Source organism: Cupressus sempervirens, chromosome 4, assembly GCF_028749045.1.
Source record: "Cupressus sempervirens isolate cs-2001-9-10 chromosome 4, ASM2874904v1, whole genome shotgun sequence".
Taxonomy (NCBI): domain Eukaryota; kingdom Viridiplantae; phylum Streptophyta; class Pinopsida; order Cupressales; family Cupressaceae; genus Cupressus; species Cupressus sempervirens.
The window spans coordinates 132,029,336-132,041,386 of record NC_143121.1 but is presented as its reverse complement, the minus strand read 5'-3'; the positions used below and the strand labels follow the sequence as shown (position 1 = coordinate 132,041,386).

At 36.3% G+C, this 12,051-nt stretch overlaps 1 protein-coding gene across 1 annotated transcript in view; it reads left to right on the top strand.

Annotated features, from left to right (window-relative positions):
• The first annotated feature begins 1,811 nt into the window (after nucleotides 1-1,811).
• Nucleotides 1,812-12,051, top strand: part of LOC149560305 (sm-like protein LSM36B) — a 118,787-nt gene continuing 108,547 nt past the window's right edge. The window contains exon 1 of the mRNA XM_089824589.1: nucleotides 1,812-2,139. The gene's annotated coding sequence lies outside the window, so the exon portion shown is untranslated. The remainder of the gene's footprint in view (nucleotides 2,140-12,051) is intronic.

Genomic DNA, 12,051 nt, shown 5'->3' with positions numbered 1-12,051 from the left:
AATAAATCATTCAAAATGTTAAAATATCAAAATCTGCATATCATAAATCATCAAAATCAAATTAATATTTATCTACATATCACATTAAATCATAATAATCATAATCCAATTAACATTTCACATCACAACATAATCTAATTCTATCTTGTCATAAAGTTGCATCCATATGTGTTCGATCATTCCATAGGGTTTTAGCTTATCAACCTAATGGAATTTGAACATGATACCTAACACAACCATGAGTACAATATACATCAGTCTCAGTAAGATTTCGAGTTCATTATAAATCAAGGCATACTTAGATTCCAAGACCTTCTTACCATCGTTCTATCATAAGGCGTGCGGTAACAATCTAACATTCACAAGAGATAGAATACAACATCTCATCTCCTTAGTTCCTCCTAGATCTAACCATATTCATGATATTAAGATTTATAATAAGGTACTAGGGAAGGGGCCTTACACATATTGAATGCTTGAGGATAGTTTCATCATAACTTCTCATTGAGCCACTCAATCTACTTCATCTATTTTATAGTTAAATTTACATTAATTGATCAAATCTTATTGGGATTTATACTTTTAATTGGGAAATAACATCCACGAAACTTAAAGGGGCAAATCAAACAAGACTTCAATGCACTTGTTTTAGCTCATCCAAGGTTGTGGTTTAGAATAAATGGTATAAATATTTTTTTTAGATTTGTTGCTGCTTTAAATTGATTATTATCTCTAACGTTTGACATGTTTGAGCTTGTTCCACATAGGTAGATTTTACCACATACATCTTGACATGCTTGATGGGACCTACATCACTTAAAAACTAAGTTGTTATAAAGAATCTCATAACTTGCAAGTTCAAGCACACATAATCATCTATAACTTGACTTTTTCGTCTGCAACTTTTAGTCATTTGTGCAGTTTGTTGTCTGCTATATCTAATTGTCGCCTGCACTCTAATACATAAACACTATTTTTTTATGATTAAAAAACATTTTTTTGTGTTATTTTAGTATTTTTTCTATCCAATTTCTGTCAAAATAATTTTTTTTATAGGAGTGCATGCTACCAAATTTCTAATTTTTTCTACTTGTGAACCACTGCTCTTAAAACATGGGTCAATGAGCTTGACTTGCAAAATTACGTAGTTGAATTCTGATAGCAATATCACAATGCACCACTTCATTTTATTTTAATATAAATATGAGTAATCTAGTTACTATTAATAAAAACAATAATAATAAATATAGATGACATACTGATATTATATATAAGAAACACAAATAAATAAATTATTAAAAAATTATATAGACATTCCACTAATTACCATGTATGACTGCAATTTTTTTTTAATGTGTCCCAAGTTTTATGATTGTTTTGAAGAGATACTGTGTGATTTCAACCCATCACACATTGGAAAGTGAATGTGGGATGAAGTCTCTCTTCTTTGGGCTTTGATAGGTGCCAAACATGCTTCCATCCATTTTGATGGACGAAAAATGAACAATTAGCAAGGTGAAAAACTCTTGAACAATTGTAGTGAAAAAAACGTTTTGTTTTTTCGTAATAAACAATGATTAGGATCACACCTTTCTATTTTCTAAATCACTTACTAAAAATGACATCATTTATTGCACAAATATTCAATTAATCGACTAAAGAAATTTCCTCCTTTACTCTCTTTTTTGTACTTCTTTGGTATATTCCATACCATAACCTTTATTAGTCTTTATTAAAGTAAAATTTATATCTTTGAAACTTTATTCTGAAACCATTACCTAAACTAAAACATCTATGGTAGAAAATAATTTGTTGAGGCATAACCCATCACTACCACTAACTGTTCGCTCATTTTATTTAAGACCTATATTTTTCGCTTTATGGTCTCTGCTTTTGTCCATCCAAGCCATAAGGTTCCCGTGAATATAAGTATCGTCTACTATGCAAATTTGTGAAATGTCCATGGAACGTTGGAGAATTCTTGCACAGCATATATTCGGAGCATAGGCGGGACTTTCACTTTAAAAAAGTCTTTTCCAAACTAATAGCGTGATAAATGAATTGTGGGTGTCTGCAGATATTTTAAGAGCCGCGGTAAGCGTTGTGAATATCAATTCAACTCTGCTTGCCCATCTACAGGTATTTAAGAAACCCTTGTAATTTTAGTTGTACTCATTATCACTCTAGCTTATGACATTTTTATTGATTAGGGCTTCAGCATTTATATTATGGATTAGCTTTTTGGCCTTCCGTTTTCTTTGTAATTTTAAGTGTTTTAGGCAAAGTTTGGGTCAGTTTATTGGTTCCCTCGTACAATTATAAATCCATAAATTATGTTTATTACGTTTGAACGTGCCGGATATCCTGTTAATCTACAACCTTGCCACACATTGGCTTACGAGCTACTGATTGCAGTATAGAGATTTGAACCTTGGTTACGCTTGTACTTCCATTTTTTTTTGTTTCGCTTGTTCTAGCTGCATAAGCAATTGGGCTACTTAAATATATATTCTTTGCCGGGGGAAATTATTGCTCGATCATTTTTAGGATTCTTTTGTTGCCAACGAGTAGCAAAAGGGCTTCTGGAAAAAAACGATGACCTGTGGTCAAATTTTGGTTTCATGCCACATAAATCCGAAGCTTGTAACTACTATATTGTTGGGTTGGTGCAATTCGGTATATTTATGTTACTAAAAGGTCGACACCAATTGGTAGCGAAACAGAAGAAAAAATTTATATAACCTATGATAAAAGTTTTAATTCTTACTAATTTTACGATTGCATCATCCGCCTGATCGCAGTTCATTATAATTGCACAAACAATGTCATTTTCATTATTGCACTTGGAGACACCAATTTGTTAAATGGGGCCTACATTAGGAAATCTTAACTCGGGATTTTTTTATCATTAACATATATTGCTCAAAGATATATACAACCTATACGCTGTTTTAAGCCCGTGAATACCATTATGGAGTACGTGTGCTTTTAATGTCATAAAATTTTTTAGTATTCATTTGGGAAGAGAACCAGCTTGAAACACATTTCACGGACATTGAAAAACAAACTAAGATTTATTAACGTAATGCATATGGGCAGATATGGCCAGAGAATGCAATTCAAGACGTCAAGAAATATATGCTCTGTGGTTTTTCCTGCATTTGCTTACTGTTTTCGGCAGAAGGGAATAATGGAAAAAAATGAAATTCAGTATTTAAGGTAATTAGAAATGAAGCATATATGTGTGAGTTGATTGAGATCCCTTGGACTCTTCTTTGACCAAATATTTAACCAATAACACAAAATAAATGTGAAGTAACTCCATGTAATGAGTCCTTACCCTTGGACATCGTCTAGCATTCATAATTTACCTAACCAGAGTTGGTAACTCAATAAAACAAAGTTGCTTTTGTCTGAAAATTGAGCGTTTAGCTAGCATAATTTAATGATAACAGAGTAAGCAACATGGTGAGCAGGCAAATTACTAAAAGTAAGACTAAAGAAATCAGTTTCCAGTTGTCTTATTTCTGACAAATAATCGGCCTCTTTCTAGCTACATGGTCTGTTATATGTCAAAGTTACAGCATAAAAGAAATAGAATATGTATAATAGAAAGCTGAGTTTGAGTGTCTGCAATGCCCCAGAGAGTCTCCCGAGCTTATCAAAGGTCAAAACTAAAACAACCAAAAACAATGGAATTTGAATTGAGGATTCTAAGCTCCTATAAATAAGTGGTCACTTCTTACATCTGATAAATATTCCCTAGCTTCTCTACTAGATGTTTTCTTTTTGCAAAATTAATCAAGGACAGCCAATCTACATGCCACCTTTCAACCCTACTAACTTAATTCACTAGAAGTTGAATCTAGTAATCCTTAACATAATCCATACCCATTAGAGAGCCTTTTGAACCAATTTCATTGAGGTTCCTTTCTATAAATTATTAATCAGGTTAGCTAATATGCGAGATAAAGCACTGAGTACTACCTATAGAAGTTTGTCAGTTCTTATACTAAACAAACCTTGTTGCTGGGTTTTGGTCAGCTAAGGATGCTGGCCAAGAAAAGCTTGCAAATAAAGAAGTATCATCTTCAATGTCCATAAACTTGGATATAAAAAACTTCAGTAAAAGGCGTGATTGGTAGTTGGTAGTTGATTTTTGCATGACAGTCTGTTCATGATTCAATACACATTCTTTAGCATATTTGTGAACTAACGTCATCTTTCATGTTAAGATTTGGTGAATATTTATGATTGAGAATGCCTTTTGACTGTAAATATTTGTTAGATTGAGGTTCCATAATCCTTGACTTTTGTTAGTGACTCCTTTTGTTGAATGAGATTCTGAATTGCTGATATCTGCTAAGGAGAGTCGTCTTCTATTTTTTGTTTTATGAAGCTTATTCTCTGTATGGACACAATGTTACAGACAAAGAATCTGGGAAAGCATACAAACCATATCTGGGGAAGTATACAAAAATTATTTGGTAGATGATTATTGTTGTAATGATTGAAGTGATAAAAATAGTTATATACAAGAACAATGGAGAATAAGCTATATTTGAAGCCCCCACAGTGCCATTTTGGTAGCTTCATGGTTTGGAAAGTTGGACTTCACAATAATTCAGTGAATTTTTTTTGGCAGTAAGTTGGCAAATTTTTTGAACATAAAAAACCTAAGTTGCCGATTTGGATTTGGGGATGGGTTTGGGTACGAGAATCCGATTCATGGATTTGTCAACTTTTTTCTTCCCATTATGATTTGTATGGATATGTGTGTTTGTATGGATCAAGTTTGGTCCATGGGTCCCAGGGGATCTGTGGAGATTCATGTTGGATTCCCCCTGGTCCGTGTGGATTCGTGACAGATTTGTGCTGGATTTTTACAGGTTCCAGATTTGACCCTGTGCGAATCTGGATCTGATTCGTGGCCCAGATATGCAAATCTGGCAACTAAGCTTTTCTAGGTCTACTAGCCCATATCCACACTGTTTTTGGGCTCAAACACTCATACCAAAGGACTCTCCAAAAAAAAAAGTGTAGTTTTGAATACCCTTTTCCAAGCTCCATAATATATTCCAAAACTATATATGACTGTTTTAGAGCAACCTCCTTAACTTCAAGCTTCTACGCGGTCCACGTAGGCCAATTAGGCCACTTTTACAAAGGAACTCACCTCTGATCACAAAACCAATAAACCTATCCCAATCTACTAGGCAGATCCTAAATGGGATGAATCCACAATTTTTTGGGCATCTACACACTCACCAAGTACCCACTTTACCAAACCCTCACTTTTAGGCCTAATCCAAAAGGGTTTATTGAAGCTTATTCTTCCACTCTTCTTCAAACCTTCACAATTACTCTTACATGTTCCATAAGACCTGCATACACTATCCAAGCCCTCACATGGCGAGGGTTGATCCATTTTCACACAGTTACCACTCCAAACCACCATTTTTGCCTTTCCAAACAGCATTTTAACACCTAGGGTATCACCTCATTTCTTGGAAACTTAATATCTTGGTCCCAAACCACTTGGACATTGAAGAGGGCTCTGTCAACTACCTATTGCTCCATTTATACAATTTTCCCATGGTTAATTTAACAGAAATTCACAAATCTCAGTCAGAACCTGTGTAAATGAGGGTTTCAGACAATTTTATTTAAAATTCTTCAAACTCCCTCAATCTGTCACGGAAGGTCTTCTATTCTTTTGCAAATCAAAGTACATTTACCCTACATTCCATCCATACAAGGTTTGCTGTCAAAAAATAACATTATGTATGTACCAAGTGCAAAAATCAGAAAAAGAACATTCACGGGCTACAAGAAAATGAACAATTTTTATTTCTCACTCTACAAAATCGAACCACACCATCAATCCTCGACCCAAAGAGGATGTGTAGATCTAACCAACCACTCCAACTACCTCTAACCAACCTTCAAATTAGTTGGGTGTTGGAGGACAAGATTTACAATTTTTTACAAAAAAGTTGGAAAGTTGTGATATCAACTGTTTTGCAACTTTTAACATTTTTTGCACCATTACTCAAGTAGACCCCTAAACTCAATTCAACTCCACATACAAGTCTAAATAGGTCATGGAAGACTGTAAGAATTTGCCTAAGGGAAAAATTCACCTAGGAACTAAGAACTCAAACGCAAGCACAACTATAGATTAGAAAGAGAGAGTATGATCAGAATGATGATATATTCATTCAATATGCATTGAGAGTATATTAGGAGTTCTTGTATATAAAGGCCTCTGAGATACATCTAGAATGCCTCGTAATTAGCTACATGATAAGTCATACAACTAGACACATGTCCACTAGATATGGGTTATCCTCCATTAAGCACGAAAGTAAGTGTGGTGATGAGAGGATAAGCCTATAAGGGTGTAACACGCAAATCAGTGTTATAGACAATAGGTGCTAAAAAGAGAGTGCGAATAACTGTGTTGTCTACATGACAACTCAGTGAATGATGCAAACTCCAGTGTTGTAGACACCATGTGCTGAAATAGAGTTGTGTACTTCTGCGTTGTCAACATGACAACTCAAAAAGGTGCGCAAACTCCTAAGTGTCTCACAAAATAAAATAATAAAATAATGCATTAACTTAAGTAAACTTAAGTAAGTGTAAATAGTAAATACGTATTTACACCAACACGCCTCCTTAGGTGCAACTTAGGGGAATGTCCTCAAGCTTACGAAAACTAGGATGAAATGCAGGATGGGTCTCGGCTACTAGGCCATGTTAGGTACCCATGTACATAATGACATGCAATCTCTTATAAAGCGGAGAAAGAGGGAAAACCTCATGGGAAAAACCCTCCCCCAAAAAGAGAGATAAATAGGGATGCATGGATGGATGGAGTAATCAAGACCCCCCCCATTACGACATGCATCCAGTATATACAAAAGCGAAGGATGAGAAGAACTAGACCTCCAAAGAGGAAAAAGTCCCCCCCATAAGAAAGAAGAGGAAGAGAGACAAGTCCCCTCCCCCTCCCAAATGAAGAATGCCGACCAGTGAGTGCTGCTCCAAGGAAGAAGCTAGTCCAAGAATGCAGAACGATGTTCCTCCCCTTTGGAAGAAACAAAGGCAAAGGTACAATCCTGAAGATGTTTGGTGGCCCTGAAACTTGCTCAAGTAGCCCTGTACTGATGCTGATGATCGCCCCTTCCAACACTGCTAAAAAGAACGAATGTAGATCTGGCAAGGATGTCTGTTGAACCTGTTCCAATGAACCATCTGTCTCTTCAATTGACAAAGAGACCTCCTGCAATTGCTGTTCATAAGGATCCTCAATCACTCCAACTTGTAAAAATTGATCATGTAGAGAATGGACATGAGGGTCAGAGTGAGCCCTTGCAACAATTGTAGAAGGATCACCTTCGTCAAAGAGAAGATGCATATCATCAAGGCTGTCTCCCAAATCTGTGGTGTGTGACTCCACGAACAAACCTGCAATGTTTGCCATGTAGTCATCAATTGAAGCTGGAGCTGGAAGACGAGATGTACCATGCTGTGCTAGACCTTGTTGAGATAATGGGTGTTGCACACATTGCATAATATTGTTATATTTTATTATTTTATTTTTATTATGTAATGTTGTGCCTAGATGGACGTGCAACATGTAATGATTCCCATGGAATATTCTTGATGAGTTGTATTGTAACATTGTGAAAATATTTCATGTAATTATTTAATATTGGGGAAAAGAATTAAATGCCCAATATTAAATGTGGGGTCAGTGGGTTAGGTAGCACATGGTTTATGTAATACCACTTGGTGGTTTTGTGGGACTTGCTACTATATAAGCAGCCACAAGGGTAGTTGTTGTAGTGTGACAAGGAGAAGATAAAAGGCAAGAGTCAAGTGGGACAAGGTTTGACAGGTTAGCCAAGGGAGCATTTGTGAAGGTTGAAAGCATGGCATGGGATGTGTGGATTCATGCTTGTTCACATAGTTTTCTCGGTTGTGGCTATGGCCATGAAGCCTTCTATGGTTGTATGGCAATGGTATTTTTGCTGAATAATACATGGTGATGGATGCTTTTGGAGGCTGGGTTTTCCCCTCAATGAGGGTTTCCCAGGGTATATCTTGTGTCACAATTTTGTGGGTATGTTGTCTATTCTCTTGCATGTGGATTTTAATTCCGTGTTTATTTTAGATTTATTATGGGTTATGTGGAAACGGTTATATTCTTTATTGCCAAGTTTCCTTACAAGTGGTATCAGAGCTATGGTTTTATTATTTATAACCCTAGATTGAATCCATGGGAATGCATGAGAGGATAAAAGAAAGGGCAAGATATCTGAATGATTTATTGCAGATCTGAGGGTTTTGGATTTGCTGTTATGATGGGATGTTAAAAGATTTGGGCATGTGAAATTGTTAGAGAAAAAGAGTTTTTCGGATGTTTCATTTAAAATGAGGGTTTTGGGGGGTAGCTTGCAAAAATGACCTCCTGGGTAAAAACAGACCTCACCATTGGATCCGGGTTGACATTTTCATAAAATTTGATATATAATATGCCCTAGTTTGGCCATGTTCAAAGGAAATGAAAGAGTTTTTTAGTTTCAGCCCATGATGGCCGTCAAATTTAATCCCGTCGGAATTTTCGTTACTGAAAAAATGAAAAATGAAAAATCGTACTGAAAATGGTAAAAAGACTGTCTTAGTAAAACGGCCATAACTTTCTCTCAGAATATCGGATTTCAAAGTTCTTATAGGCGTTGGAAAGCTAATTCAGAGCACTACAAGATGGTGTAGGTTTGGTTTTGTGATTTTGAAATTTTGTCAGATTTTGAGAGCCCTAAAGTCAGATGTTCTTTATTTTGAGAACGGATTAGATCATAACTTGGGCATACAGAGTCAGATTTTGGACATCGAGTAGTCAACGGAAAGATCTTGGAGAGCTCTACACATTGGTTCAGATTTGGTGCAGGTTTGGCATGATTTATTTGGTGATATATTGATCTGAACAGTTTATAGGTATATTTTGACTATGGTAACATTGTGAGTTTATGGCATTGGAGATTTAAGTTTTGATGCCATTGTATACTCAGTTCATATTTCAGATTGGTCTCATGATGATATGGTTATCAGTGTTTGGTTTGGATATGTATGATGACTTGTTGGATCTACAAGTTGTGCAGTGTTGTAAGCGGTCTATACTTACAGGTTGCATTTATAGCTTGGTTATGGGTTGTCTTTGTCCATTGATCTTTCATTATTGATGCATAATCAGATTGGTGGCTTGGATTTGGGTTGTCTATGCCCTAAGTCACATGATCTACTATTTTCTTCATGTAGAAGGGATGAGATGTTGTTACCAGGTACAGTCATGGTGGAGGATTGTGGTTGACTATGCCGACAGGTTGGACATGTAGACACCGAAATTTGATTACACTGCTTTGGTAATCTAATTTAGCTATCTCTAAAGGCATCATTAATTAAATTCTTATTTAATTAATCCTTTGCCATCCCTAGTTGATTAATTTAATTAATCATCTATAGTCCTAATTGATAAATCAAATAATCTATTATTTATCAATTAAATCCTATTCTTCTATCTAATTCCAAAAATCCCCATTTATTAAATAAATCTATTTGATAAATGAAATCCTCAAATTCAAAAACCCCTAACTTATCTCTAATCCTCCATTTAGCCTAATCCACCCCATCCACCCATACTAACCAAGCTTAGCCACTAACTCACCCACCCTCATTAATGCCATCCACTTGCACATCTCTAACATCCCTAAGCTAATCCTAAACCCAAGCCTAATCCACCCCCTAATGTTGTCACATTCCTTAAACAAGTTTAAGACTTTCCTAATCCAAACCAAAGTCTCCCCTCAAAAAACCCAACCACTAAGTCATGAGTGCTCTTACAAAACATAAAGACTCTTACAAGCCCACTCATGACTCTTACACCCATCTTCCACACTCTTCCCTCTTCCACACTCATTCCTCTTACATCCCTCTTACATACTCAACCCCACTCATCATGCCTTTAACCAACCCTTTACCCTACCCTCTCACACTCATCCTCCTTGTGACAAGCGTCACCTTTCCATTGGTGCTAAACAAGCACAATCCATGTGCTCCCCTTTGAGTGCATCTTAGCCCTCCTTAAGCCTTCATCCATCCTTGCATCTAAGCCCTCTATCCCTCTACCCCTTAGCCTATAAATTGAATCCCATCCCAAGCCATTTCATCAACAATCTTTGAGCTAAAGTTACCATGCTATTTTGAGAACCAAAGCCATCAATAGTACCCTTATAATGCCAAATTGAGAGCTCACAAAGCTGCCAATTTGCCATTACCCATCTCCATTGAAGTAGCTTTTGAGCATCTTGAGCAAAAGGACACATCTACAGAATCAAGAAAGCATGGAGTGTTTTCTCTTGTGAGGTTTGCACTTCTTGTTTGTTTTCTTTGTCTAAGCATATATGTGAATTTAGTTTTTGGTTTGTGAATGTTTACTTTATTTGTTAATGTTCTTTGCATACAAATTCTTGTTCTACAGGACATATTGAGAACCAGATGCTCGGTTCATGGATGTGATCATGGTGTCATGGATTTTTTGGCATGACATGATTGGTTATACAGGTACATCCTTGATGTTCATTAGCTTGGATTTTCTGATTTGGTTATGGTGGTATATCTTCTTGGTTGAGGATCATGGTTATTTGGTTTCTTTTGAGGAGCTCATGATGTGCACTTTGAGTTCTTTGATAGTTTGATGTCTTGGTTGATTCTCATGGTTAGAGGATGGATTTTCATCATGATGTCATTGATAGCTTGGATACACAGTTTAGTGGGAGCTTGTGACAGTGATGGGGTGACAGTGCAAGATTAGTTCCTGGTTTGGTTTGTATTTTTTTGGTTTGGAGAGGATGAATTTTATGATGCCATAGGTGATTTGGTACCATAGTTGAGTGGGAGTTGTTGGCATTGATATATTTATTGAGTGTTTGCAGATGTTGGAGGTTTTTTTTTAGATTCTGTTGCTGTACAAGCGTCTTTGACATTTGCATGGTGCACTTGTTATCTTCATGGTGTGTGAAGATGGTTAGATCTTGAGGACTCATGGAGTTTTTGGTTATCTTCATGGTATGTGGAGATGGTTCTTCCTGGTATGTGGAGATGGTTTTTTCTTCATGATTTGTGGAGATGGTTGCATCTTGAGGACTCACAGGGTTCTTGGTAAAGGTGTGGTTTATGCTTTTATTTGGCATGTTATCCTTGGTATGAGGATGGTTTCATTATTATGTCATGGTATACTCTTGATACGCATTTAGAGTTGTGACATGTTATAGTATGTTCATATGGAGCATGTTATCTCTTTAGTTGAGATGGTTAGATCATGTTGTCATGTTTACGTTCCTGAGGCCATGGTTGGAACTTTGACATTGATCTTAGTTTAGTTTCTTGGTATTGAGTACACTGATCATAAGCTGGATACTTCATGACATTGCTATGTTGCATTTGGAGTTGGCATGGATTGATTGGTTACAGGTTCTCATGGATACTTAGAGACGGTGGTGACGCTAATTTCTCTTGGATTAAAGAAGTATTTGTTGGGACGGTTGATGGTTTCAACAGGAAGTTCGAGGGGCAGTCACCTGATATGGACTTGAGAGGAGATTGTTCTTAGATGAGTCTTGGTTGGAGACTTGGGTATCTTGATGAGCATTCTCATTCCCCACTCTTGTTCTACTCGGCGGTTTGCTACTTGAGAGATATAGCCCATTATTTTCTCTCAGTTGCATTATATTTATGCTTATCTTTCATGGATATGGATCTTGAGCTATGGTACATGAGTTAGTTATGGAGGGTTTATTTGAGAGATGGTTAAGCATTGGTTATCTCCATGTGCATATGTTGTTATGCTGGTTGAATTTGGGAGATGGTTTTATATTGGGCATTTTCCTTGGTTTAGGAATGGGTTTATTGAGTTTGATCTTCTTGTGAGAGGCTTACATCCATGATTAGTTATATGGTATGGTTTGGGTGTTCTTGAGGCTTCTT